The sequence below is a fragment of the Pongo pygmaeus genome, chromosome 20 (assembly GCF_028885625.2).
Source record: "Pongo pygmaeus isolate AG05252 chromosome 20, NHGRI_mPonPyg2-v2.0_pri, whole genome shotgun sequence".
NCBI classification, from domain to species: Eukaryota; Metazoa; Chordata; class Mammalia; order Primates; family Hominidae; genus Pongo; species Pongo pygmaeus.
The window spans coordinates 43,261,725-43,275,032 of NC_072393.2; the positions used below are offsets into that span (position 1 = coordinate 43,261,725).

Below are 13,308 nucleotides of genomic sequence, written 5' to 3' on the forward strand. Positions count from 1 at the left end.
GGAGATTGTGCCACTGCACTCCAGCCTGGGCGATAGAGCGAGACTCCATCTCAAAAAAAAAAAAAAAAAAAAAAATTATCCAGGCATGGTGGCACATGCCTGTAATCCCAGCTACTTGGGAGGCAGAGGCAGGAGAATAGCTTGAACCCGGGAGGCAGAGGTTGTGGTAAGCCGAGATCTCGCCATTGCACTCCAGCCTGGGCAGCAAGAGTGCAACTCTGTCTCAAAAAAAAAAAGCCGGGCATGGTGGCACATGCCTGTAGTCCCAGCTACTCGGGAGGCTGAGGCAGGAGAATGCCTTGAGCCCAGAAGCGGAGGTTGCAGTGAGCTGAGATCGCGCCACTGCACTTCAGCCTGGGAAGTAAAAAGTTTTGTTTTGTTTAAACTTTTTTTTTTTTTTTTTTTAACCATTCAGATATATGGGATGTTTATAGATAACTACCAAGATAAGTAATTACCATATCGAGGTTCTAAATTTTAAAAAACATTTTTTCCCTTTGTTATGTTTAGGAAGCCTATTCCAGGCCCGAGGCTGTGGCTCACGCCTACAGTCCCTGCACTTTGGGAGGCTGAGGTCGGGGGATGATGAGGTCAAGAGATCAAGACCATCCTGGTCAATATGGTGAAACCCCGTCTCTATTAAAAATACAAAAATTAGCTGGGCATGGTGGCACGCGCCTGTAGTCCCAGCTACTCGGGTGGCTGAGGCTGGAGAATGGCTTGAACCAGGGAGTCGCAGGTTGCAGTGAGCCGAGATCACGCCACTGCACTCTAGCCTGACGACAGAGCGAGACTCCGTGTCAAAAAAAAAAAAAAAGAAGAAGGCCGGGTGTGGTGGCTCACGCCTGTAATCCCAGCACTTTGAGAGGCCGAGGCAGGCGGATCATGAGATCAGGAGATCGAGACCATCCTGCCTAACATGGTGAAACCCTGTCTCTACTAAAAATACAAAAAAAAAAAAAAAAAAAAAAATTAGCCAGGCGTGGTGGCGGGCTCCTGTAATCCCAGCTACTCGGGAGGCTGAGGCAGAAGAATGGCGTGAACCCGGGAGGCGAGGTTGCAGTGAGCTGAGATCGTGCCACTGCACTCCAGCCTGGGCAACAAAGCGTCAAAAAAAAAAAAAAAAAAATCCTGTTCCAGGCCAGCCGGGCACGGTGGCTCACGCCTATAATCCCAGCACTTTGGGAGGCCGAGGTGGGCGGATCACCTGAGGTCAGGAGTTCGAGACCAGCCTGGCCAACATGGTGAAACCCCATCTCTACTAAAAATACAAAAATTAGCCGGGTGTGGTGGCGGATGCCTGTAATCCCGGCTACTTGGAAGGCTGAAGCACGACAATCACTTGAACCCGGGAGGCAGAGGTTTCAGTGAGCCGAGATCGCGCCATTGCACTCCAGCCTGTGGAACAGAGTGAGACTCCGTCCCTCAAACAAACAAGCCTATTCCAAAACAAAAATAATGAAAATATTTATTTCTTCGGATGTTTTTAAATAAAATTTTTAATCATATGTATTCGTGTCCAAAGGTGAAGAACATAATGTATTGAAGAATGTGATGGGACTTAAGTCACTCCTATAGGACGTGAGTCCATTTACCTAACCCTTTTCTTTTGCCCGAGTCAGGTTCCACCCAGACTCGCCTCCTACTGACCCTGAGAACGCAGTGACTCCACCCTTAGCCTCAGGTCGGGGGCCCCAGCATTTGGCTGATCTGCGCATGCGTACTCCTAGGCCAGGCGGCCACTCCCAGAAGAGTACGGGGCTCGCGCGGTGAGCGGGACGCGTGGTTCCCGTGGTCACATCCGTATTTCCTGTAGGTTTTTAGGACTCTAGACTCCACTTCTCAGGGTTGCCTGTGGTCCTGACTGTTCCGTCTTGGACTACATGTTCTACGGGCGACGGAGAAATCTTGGACCTCTGGCTCCGTCTCCCGGACCTCTGCGCTGCCCGTGACGTGGTCCCACCTGAGGAAGAAGGCGGCGCGGGTCGCTGCGGGAGCTTCTGCACCCCCAGCCCGCAGCCCGCGTGGGACCCTGAGTGGCGGTGAGAGTGGAGCTGCAGAAGGCACTCAGAGCGCGGAGGCCTCGGGTGCGGACTTGTCTCCCACCTCCTCAGGCCCTGGGGTGCCGGAGCTGCGAAGGAAGGGGCTCATCTCAAGGGAGACAGGTGGAGAACGTCTCCTTTGTGACGTGGAGACTGAGAAGGGTGCGTGAGTGTGTTGTGTGACCGGGACATAGAGTGAGTGTCCTTTGAAAGTGTGCTTTGCTATAGCTCTGTGGTGTCACTGACCCGTGGGTCAGGGTCTCAGTTTCCCTGTCTCCTCTCAGCCTCGTATGACTGCCACAGAGAAATGATCTAAGCGCGAAATCAGATACTGAGTTTTAGATGAAGTTTTCCAGTGAGAAGAAACGGATAGGATGGGAAGCTTAGAGCAGGAATTCCCTGAAGACGGTGTGATAGACTCTTTTAAAGAAAAAATATTCAGTCACACTCGTTAAAGCATGCAAAGGAAGACTTTATTCAGGATCATCGTGATAGGTATTGGAAGCACAGCAGTGAGATTTTGCAGTGGGTACAAGAGATTGGGTTCAACTCCAAATTCAGCATGAACGAGTAGGAATTTATAGTCAAGGAGCAGGTTAGGGATCACTGGATGACAAAATACTAAGAGGAAATGTCTGGGATAAGTAGGATTCTGGCTAAACGCACCTGTTGGGATTCTTTTTGAAGAGAGAGACCTGGGTGATAAGACATCATCGCCTGGGGGATGGTGGAGGATGAAGTAGGGCAGAGGGTTCTTGCTAAACTGACTTAGAAGGGGCCTTTGTTATTGTTGGATTTTACAATGAAGTGTACAGATGGGCCTAGGAGAAGGTGTAAGAGCCTGAGTAAAGTTTGGTCAGGCAGGGTTTGTGTAGGATTTCTTCCGGGAAGGGTTATACACTCCGCCCCCATCTCCCGGTTCTTGGAGTTTCATTTACGTGTTTAAGAATCACGTGGATGGTGAACCCTGATTCTGAAGTCGGTGTCTGCTGTGTTCACGGTAGAATTCGGTTAGGAGGAGCAGCACAGCATGCTGGGCTCTGGATTTAAAGCTGAGCGTTTAAGAGTGAATTTGAGATTAGTCATAAATCGCCTTAAACTATTGGAGAAAAAAAAACGGAACTGGCCCAGAAAGCAAGGAAGGAGATTGCTGACTATCTGGCTGCTGGGAAAGATGAACGAGCTTGGATCCGTGTGGAGCACATTATCCGGGAAGACTACCTCGTGGAGGCCATGGAGATCCTGGAGCTGTACTGTGATCTGCTGCTGGCTCGGTTTGGCCTTATCCAGTCTATGAAGGAACTAGATTCTGGTCTGGCTTAATCTGTGTCTACATTGATCTGGGCTGCTCCTCGACTCCAGTCAGAAGTGGCTGAGTTGAAAATAGTTGCTGATCAGCTCTGTGCCAAGTATAGCAAGGAATATGGCAAGCTGTGTAGGACCAACCAGATTGGAACTGTGAATGACAGGCTAATGCACAAGCTGAGTGTGGAAGCCCCATCCAAAATCCTGGTGGAGAGATACCTGATTGAAATTGCGAAGAATTACAATGTACCCTATGAACCTGACTCTGTGGTCATGGCAGAAGCTTCTTCTGGGGTAGAGACAGAGCTTATTGATGTTGAATTCACAGATGATGTTGAGAGGTGACAGCGTGCTGGCAGTCCTCACAGCCCTCGCTCGCTTTCGGCGCCTCCTCTGTCTGGGCTACCACTTTGGCGGCACTTGAGGAGCCCTTCAGCCCACCGCTGCACTGTGGGAGCCCCTTTCTGGGCTGGCCAAGGCCGGAGCCCACTCCTTCAGCTTGCAGGGAGGTGTGGAGGGAGAGGCGCGAGCGGGAACCGGGGTTGCGTGTGGCGCTTGTGGGCCAGCTGGAGTTCCGGGTGGGCGTGAGCTTGGCGGGCCCCGCACTCAGAGCAGCCGGCCGGCCCTGCCGGCCTGGGCAATGAGGGACTTAGCACCCGGGCCAGCGGCTGCGGAGGGTGTACTGGGTCCCCCAGCAGTGCCAGCCCACCGGCGCTGTGCTCGATTTCTCGCCGGGCCTTAGCTGCTTTCCCGAGGGGCAGGCCTCGGGACTGCAGCCCGCCATGCCTGAGCCTTCCGCCTCCGTGGGTTCCTGTGCAGCCCGAGCCTCCCCGACGAGCGCCGCCCCCTGCTCCACGCCGCCCAGTGCCATCGACCACCCAAGGGCTGAGGAGTGCGAGCGCACCGCACGGGACTGGCAGGCAGCTCCACCTGCAGCCCCGGTGCAGGATCCACTAGGTGAAGCCAGCTGGGCTCCTGAGTCTGGTGAGGACGTGGAGAGTCTTTATATCTAGCTCAGGGATTGTAAACACACCAATCGGCACTCTGTATTTAGCTCAAGGTTTGTGAGTGCACCAATCCACACTCTATCTAGCTGCTCTGGTGGGGCCTTGGAGAACCTTTATGTCTAGCTCAGGGATTGTAAACACACCAATCGGCACTCTGTATCTAGCTCAAGGTTTGTAAACACACCAATCAGCACCCTCAGTTTAGCTCAAGGTTTGTGAGTGTACCAATTGACAGTCTGTATCTAGCTGCTCTGGTGTGGCCTTGGAGAACCTTTATGTCTAGCTCAGGGATTGTAAACACACCAGTCGGCACTCTGTATCTAGCTCAAGGATTGTAAACACACCAATCAGCACCCTGTGTTTAGCTCAAGGTTTGTGAGTGCACCATTCGACACTCTGTATCTAGCTGCTCTGGTGGGGACGTGGAGAACCTTTATGTCTAGCTCAGGGATTGTAAACACACCAATTGGCACTCTCTATCTAGCTCAAGGATTGTAAACACACCAATCAGCACCGTGTGTTTAGCTCAAGGTTTGTGAATGCACCAATCAACACTCTGTATCTAGCTGCTCTGGTGGGGCCTTGGAGAACCTGTGTGTGGAAACTATATCTAACTAATCTGATGGGGACCTAGAGAGCCTTTGTATCTAGCTCAGGGATTATAAACGCACCAATCAGCGCCCTGTCAAAACAGGCCACTCAGCTCTACCAATCAGCAGGATGTGGGTGGGGCCAGATAAGAGAATAAAAGCAGGCTGCCCAAGCCAGCATTGGCAACCCGCTTGGGTCCCTTTCCACACTGTGGAAGCTTTGTTCTTTCACTCTTTGCAATAAATCTTGCTACTGCTCGCTCTTTGGGTCCACACTGCTTTTATGAGCTGTAACACTCACGGCAAAGGTCTGCAGCTTCACTTCTGAAGCCAGCAAGACCACGAGCCCACCGGGAGGAACGAACAACTCCAGACGCACCACCTTAAGAGCTGTAACACTCACCGCAAAGGTCTGCAGCTTCACTCCTGAGCCAGCGAGACTACAAACCCACCAGAAGGAAAAAACTCTGAACACATCTGAACATCAGAAGGAACAAACTCCAGACGCGCCACCTTAAGAGCTGTAACACTCACCGCGAGGGTCCGCGGCTTCATTCTTGAAGTCAGTGAGACCAAGAACCCACCAATTCCGGATACAATGTGAAGAAAGGAGGCCCTGGAAGAGGAGGGGGTGGTAGGTTCACAGCACCAGTTGGTGGACCTGATGGAATGGTGCCAATGCCCATGCCTATGCCCATGCCATCTGCAAATGCGCCTTTCTCATATCCACTGCTAAAGGGACCATCAGATTTCAATGGACTGCCAATGGAGACTCATCAGGACTTTCCCAGTATTTATCCATCTCAGATACCAGCAACTCCCCCATCATATGAATCTATAGATGACGTTAATGCTGATAAGAATATCTCTTCTGCACAGATTGTTGGTCCTGGATCCAAGCCAGAAGCCTCTGCAAAGCTTCCTTCCAGACCTGCGGATAACTGTGACAACTTTGTCCTACCAGAGTTGCCATCTGTGCCAGACACACTACCAACTGCATCTGCTGGTGCCAGCACCTCAGCATCTGAAGAAGTTGACTTTGATGATCTTTCCCAGAGGTTTGAAGAGCTGAAAAAGAAAATATAGGTCTCTTAAACCAGGCAACTTTCACGTTCTGGGAGTTGAGACTGAGCAATTTCTCCTTGTAACAAAGAATCTCCATGAAATTCTGTTTTATCTGTTAACCGTCACTGAGCACAACACTCCTCCTCTGGGCTCTCTGCCTGCTCCTCCAGATTCTGCTGCTTTCCAGTTCTCTGTTGATCTTGAGACTAACAACTGGAGATTAAAGCCGGAGCAACTGGCTCCTGGCAGCTGTGCTTGTCCGTTTCCTGTCAGAGTGATCCCAGGTTTCCTCCTGGCCCGTCCCACGGTCCCTCCACAGGAGCATGAGAGGATGGGAAAGCACTGTGGGAGACCACCAAAGATGGCTGGACAGTGGGAAAGAGCACGTCGTGAAGCATCCCAGCCTCGTGTTGAGGTTCCAGACTTAGAAACAAACCCCTCTGTACAGGGGGATTGTGGTGAGTGAGAATCAAGGCCACGGTGTGTGTTTTCGCACTCGAATGCAAGTGGGAGAGAGAAAATGACTCAGGACGCCATTGTAACGGTTCCTGGAAGCTGGACCCTCTCATTGGCATATACACTACTCCTCGCCGCGGGGCACTGTCCCACCGGGATCCAGTTGCAAAGTTTGTCTCGACAGTTGAAGGCCTCGCTTAGTTGTACTGGATTCTCAGGGAGTCCTCTGTGGCCTTTTGCTTTGAGTGCTGTTTCCTTTGTACTAGAGGGTGGCACCATGGAAATTCTGTTTTCCCTGTAGCATATTGTGTTGGATTGCCTTACTGGCAGAGAAAGGACAAGTTGCCATTCAAGTCTAGGGTGGGCTTCCAGCTGCCTTAATAGAAGTACTCAGGTCTTTTGGGTAGTGAGCTGGAAAGCCTACAGGAAAAGAGTGGTACCTGTTTTCATTTGAAAACTTTGATTCATGGAAACTTTAAAACTAGTCTCAGATAAATTTTTGGTGCCCATGTGGCTGTAGTTGTCCACTGCTTTCCTGGATGGATGGGACTCTTATGTCATAACTTCTATACTCCTTTGGCCCATAGCTAAGGTCATCCTTCCCCACAGGGGTGGCTTTGGGATTGGATGACACAGCTTTTACTTCTGTAGTATATCTGTACATACTTGTTTCAGACAGCCTTTCTTCAATGTTTTCAGTTGGTTTGTATTCTGTAGCTCAGTAGCTTTTAATAAAGATCCTGAAAAAAAAAAGAAGAATCACGGCCTTCTTGAATTCTGACTCTAAGAACCTGCAGTGAAGGATGACTGGAGATTTCACCCACCATACTTCCTTCTGGTTATGTGTATGAAATTATGCACCTGTAGCCTTGGAGGGGGAAACAGAAACACTATTTGGAGGAGTTTTTGGATCATTCCATTTTGGATTTCTGTAGATCAAAAGCAATAGGAATATGAACTCAGTTGTGATGTGTTCGTGCAAATGAAGGAAGTGAGCCAGAAATTTAAGTGTCCCAAAATAGGAATTCTTAGTCATTGGGTCCATTGTCTGTTTTTACGGGCATACAGGGCACCACAATCCCCCTGAAACTTTATATACATGTTTGTTAATTTGCATTTTTCCAGGGTTCCATCTTTCAAATTATTTAGACTTGAGCTTTAGACCCGGAATCAGAGTGTTATACCTTTGAATGGTTTTGCAGAAAACTAATGATCAAGATTATGAGAATGGTTAAGAAAATCATACAACATCCATGGGATTGGACATTATACTGATAATAAAATTTATAAAGAATTTGTGAATAGCTGCATACCAGGTATCAGGAAAACAAAAAATAATAAGAATTCGTCATTAACAGAAAAATGACTATGGTCTAACCTTAAATAGTATTCATAGTTGTAGATCGCAGTTCTCAAAAACTGTATATGCATCCCATTTTTTAAAAATGGACGTTTCCAAAACCTTTTGCAAGGATTGTATCTAATATGACCATTCAATTGGTTTTTCAGAGAAGAATAGAAGGGGAGAGGCCACATTTATTGAACATCTAATGTGTACCCAAATCATGTGGTCTGTTTTCTGTATCTTTTCTCATTTAATGCGCAAAGGCCATTTCCCTGTTCATTAAGGGAAGAATCTTAATAGTGAAATGTTTCTAATTATGTAGAAGTGGCACAGCTAAAGGCTATTCAAGAGGACACATGTTACATGACACGTTGATATTTTTTAATTCTAGTCCTAGTATTTAGGTTTCTTTTAATGACAAAAATGTACCCTCTTCTAAAAAGTTTAATGCTTTGGAATGTATTGATGTTCTATTTGTAATGATGGAATTAAGGCAGGCTCATTGCAAAAATTTCATTACCTAAGGAAGTTATGAAGAAGAAAGAATAACCCCAAATCCCCCCTGCCCAGAGAAAATCACTTTACATATTTTGGTGTATGTGTTTCTAATTTTCATGTATGAACATTTGCGTGTAGATTTGTCATTGCAGAAGAGAATTAATAGAGACACAAAGACTCCAACTGTTAGTTCGAAAATGGAATCTACCTCAATTGTTGCTGTTAAGCCAAAATTATGGTACGGTATTGCTTTGGACTGAGCTTCTGCACTAGGCTCCAACAGACCACACCAAACCAAAATGAAGTCACTCATGCTAAATGCCACATTATCAAACTGAAACTTTAAGGGAGCAGATAAATCTCAAAACAAACCTGTTTTTCCTGAAAACAGGAGATTCCGGTCTAAATAATTGATGTTCACCACTCCTTTCTTTTTTAAATTTTATTTAAAAAACTTTTTTTTAAAGGCAGGGTCTCACTTTGTCACCCAGGTTAGAATGCAGTGGAGTGATTATGGCTCCCTGCAGCCTCAAACTCTTGGGCTCAAGCGTTCCTCTCGCCTCAGCCTCGCAAGTAGCTGGGACTACAGACATGTGTCACCAGGCCTCAGTTCTTTTTTCTCTAGTTCTGTTATTTGTTCCCACCTTACACAAAACCCACTGCATTGGGCAAGGGTTCTCATTCTATTTTATACAATGGAGGCTGCCCCGTTTGTGAATCCCAAATAAAAGCCCATGAGATCTAAAGTCAATTTATTGTAACTTTGTCTTTTGACATGGGTTTCCATGTATCTGTGTATCTTAGGAGAACAGGGAAGTACCAGGGACCATCTGAGGTGAAAAACAACTACGTATTTACGCCTTTTAGATACTAAAAACCTCACTTAACACTCAAGACATCACAAATTATGAAGTAAGACATCCTCTCAGAATTAATAATTTATGCTGGGCTCATGTCTGTAAAATCCCAGCACTTTGGGAGGCTGAAGTGGGTAGATGGCTTGAGCCCAGGAGTTTGAGACCAGCCTGGGCAACATGGCAAAACCGTGTCTCTACAAAAAATACAAAAATTAGCTGGGCATGGGAGCGCTTGCCTATAGAACCCACATAGGCTGCGGGGTTCCGCTCTCCAGAACAACTCTCGGGTGAGAGAGCAGCCCACGGGCACACAGGCAGACCTGTCCTCGAGGTCACGGAGGGCATGACTTTTGGGGAGACTCACCCGAACACCGTCTGGGCAGGCCTGAGGCTGGGATGCCACACTGCTTCCCCCGGATTCTGCCTGTGGTTTCATCATCCTGGTCGGAACTCCGCCACTCATGGTATCTGGAGACCATCCTGTCAACACCCTGGAGAGGTCAGGCCGGAGCCTCAGGGTCCTGACACCCAAACACTGGAATGGAGGGCTCCTGCATTGCCAAGCCTCAGGGACTGGTTCCTCAGGCAACTGTGGGACTGGACTCACTTGAGTCCAGGAGTCTCAGGCTGCAGTGAGCTGTGACAGCACCACTGCACTCAAGCCTGGGCAACAGAGTGAGCCCCTGTCTCAAAAAAAAAGTTAAAAATATTCAAAAGGTACTGAGTGGCCAGAAAAACAGAATAAATGCCTCCTATCTTGTATCTTTTTATTTGTTTTGTTTTTTGAGATAGAGTCTTGCTCTGTTGCCCATTCTGGAATTCCGTGGCATGATCTCGGCTCACTGCAACTTCTGCCTCCCAGGTCCAAGCGATTCTCCTGCCTCAGCCTCTCGAGTAGCTTGGATTACAGGTGTGCTCCACCACGCCCAGCTAATCATTGTATTTTTAGTGGAGATGGGGTTTCACCATGTTGGTCAGGCTGGTCTCGAACTCCTGACCTTATAATCCGCCTGCCTCGGCCTCCCAAAGTGCTGGGATTACAGGCATGAGCCACCGCTCCCAGCCCTTATCTTGTATCTTTTGACATCTCATCACTAACATACACCTTTCTTCCACAATTAAATTTAGCACCATCACCTACAACAAAATGTTCCTGCCCCATATACTGCCACTACTCCACTAACATAAATGCAAAGTTCTTCCAAGTGTCATAAGTTCCTGTGGCCATTTTCAAAGCCACGATTTATGGGGAATATCAGTTATTGCTCTTTGTAAAAATAAACAAAGGCCAACCAAATAAGAACAAAGAGGCTGGGCATGGTGGCTCACGCCTGTAATCCCAGCAGTTTGGGAGGCCGAGGCGAGTGGATCACCTGAGGTCAGGAGTTCAAGATCAGCCTGGCCAACATGGTGAAACGCTGTCTGTACTAAAAATACAAAAATTAGCCATGCATGAAGGTGCACACCTATAATCCCAACTACTTGGAAGGCTAGGGCAGAAGGAGAATCGTTTGAACCTGGGAGGTATAGAGGTTGCAGTGAGCCTAGATCGTGCCACTGTGGTCCAGCCTGGGCCACAGATTGAGACTCTGTCTCAAAAAAAAAAAAAAAAAAAAAAAAAAGAATAAAGACAGGCTTATGCATATAGAACTTGCTACGTAGTAAGAATTCTGTTTACATTTAAGTTCCATTTGTTTATGTTCTCTGTAGATTGTGGATATTAGGCCTTTGTTGGATACATAGTTTTTGAGTATCTTCTCCCATTCTGTAGGTTGTCTGTTTGCTCTGTTGGTAGTTTGTCTTGTTGTGTTAAAGCTTTTAGTTTAATTAGGTACCACTTGTCTATTTTTGTCTTTGCTGCAATTGCTTTTTTGGAAACTCAGCCAAAAGTTCCTTGCCAAGGCCCATGTTGAGAAGAGTATTTCCTAGGTTGTCTTCGAGGATTTTTATAGTTTGATGTCTTATATTTAAATCTTTAATCCATTTTGAGTTAATTTTTGTATATGGTGAAAGGTAAGGGGCCCAGCTTGAATCTTCTGCATATGGCTAGCCAGTTATCCCAGCACCGTTTATTGAATAGAGAGTCCTTTCCCCATTGCACATTTTTGTTGACTTTGTTGAAGATCAGATGGTTGTAGGTGTGTGGCTTTATTTCTGGGTTCTCTAATCTGTTCCTTTGGTCTATGTGTCTGTTTTTGTACCAGTACCATGCTGTTTTGGTTACTGTAGCCTTGCAGTATAGTTTGAAGCTGCATATGTGATGCCTATCAGCAGTGGACTGAATACAGAAAATGTGGTACATATACACCACGGAATACTACACAGGCGTAAAAAAATAAACCATGTCCTTTGCAGCAACATGAATGCAGCTGGAGGCCATTATCCTAAATGAATTAATGCAGCATCAGGAAACCAAATACCCTATGTTATCACTTATAAGTGGGAGCTAAACACTGAGTACACATGGACACAGAGATGGGAACAACAGACACTGAGGCCTGCTTGAGGGGGGAGGGTGGCATAAGGCTATGGATCAAAAAAATATTGGGTACTGTGGTCACTACCTGGGTGATGATATCATTTGTACACCAAACCCCAGTGATATGCAATTTACCCATGTAACAAGCCTGCACATGTATCCCTTAAACCTAAAAATAGAAAAAATAATAAATAAATAAATAAATGAGGTATAAGTCTAATTGTTGAACATTGTGAAAGGTAACCAACAGAGCCATTGAAAATAGAGTGGCCAGGCATGGTGGTTAATGCATGTAATCCCAGCACTTTGGGAGGCCGAGGTGGGTGGATCACGAGGCCAGGAGTTCAAGACCAGCCTGGCCAAGATGGTGAAACCCCATCTCTACTAAAAATACAAAAATTAGCGGGCATGGTGGCAGGCACCTGTAATCCCAGCTACTTGGGAGGCTGAGGCATGAGGATCACTTGAACCCGGGAGGTGGAGGTTGCAGTGAGCCAAGATCGCACTCTAGCCTCAGTGACAGAGCAAGACTCCGTCGAAAGAAAGAAAGAGAGAGAGAGAGAGAAAGAAAAAGAAAGGAAAGGAAAGGAAGGAAAGAAAGAAAAAAAAGAGTGAGAGTATCATATTTGGAAAGTGGTCCAGGCACTGGAGTGAGTGTCAGCCAAGTCATCACCTGTGAGAACAGGAAGTCATCAGGTAATATATCAAGTTGATATATTGAGAAGGAGCAGGATCTACCTATTATATAACACAGAGATAATCACTCAGATATATAGATTAGAAATAGTTTAGAAAATTTAAACATTTGATTATTCAGGGAGTAGACCTGGGAGCATTGGAGAAACAGGGTGGGGGAGTAGACTGCATGGAAAGCTCTGATTTTTCAATTATGCACATAGGTTTCTTACATAACATGTAAAATTCAATTAAGAAACAAAGTTGTGTTCTGGGGTCCCAAAAGTTCAGTGATTAATTAGAACTCACAAAACTGAGTCAAGCTGTTATTCTCATGGTTATAGTTTATTACAATAAAAAGGTACAGATTAAAATCGGCAGCAGAAAAAGGTGCATAGGACAGAGACCAGGAGAGACCAAGCGCAAGCTTCCAGTTGTCCTCTCCCAGCGGCATCGTGTGGAAAGTGCTTAATTCACCCAGCGATATGTGGCAGAAAGTACAGAAAATACTCCCCAACAAAAAGCTTACCTGAGCCTTGGTGTTGAGGGTTTTACTGGAGGTTGGTCACATGGACAAGAGCACCCATTTGGATGACCTTAGTTTCTCTGTCTCCACCCTTCCCAAGGTCAAGCTGACACTGCATGGTCCAAGGTCCCCACAATAAATCACATTGTTAACATGGACTATATAGGCAGGATATTCCAAGGAGTTAGAGGTTATTTTCCACGAGCTGGGCTAGAGTGAAACCTTTCTTTAGAATGTGCGGGGTTTGGACAATTCAGGCCTACTAAGTTTCCTTGACTGCACACAAGTGATAGTGAGTATGTAGGAAATGAGTAGTCTCATATATTGCTGGTGAAAGTATAGTGTTATATAAACCTCCGGAAAGAAATCGAGTGTGTAGTGCATAGACATTATATTTGGTTTGTTTTTGTTTTTGTCTGAGACAGGTCTCACTCTGTCACCCAAGCTGGAGTGCAGTGGCATG

The 13,308-nt window shown here is 46.7% G+C and overlaps 1 pseudogene; it reads left to right on the top strand.

Annotated features, from left to right (window-relative positions):
• Positions 1-3,063: 3,063 nt before the first annotated feature.
• Positions 3,064-6,164, top strand: LOC129019600 (IST1 homolog; annotated as a pseudogene).
• The last annotated feature ends 7,144 nt before the right edge of the window (positions 6,165-13,308 follow it).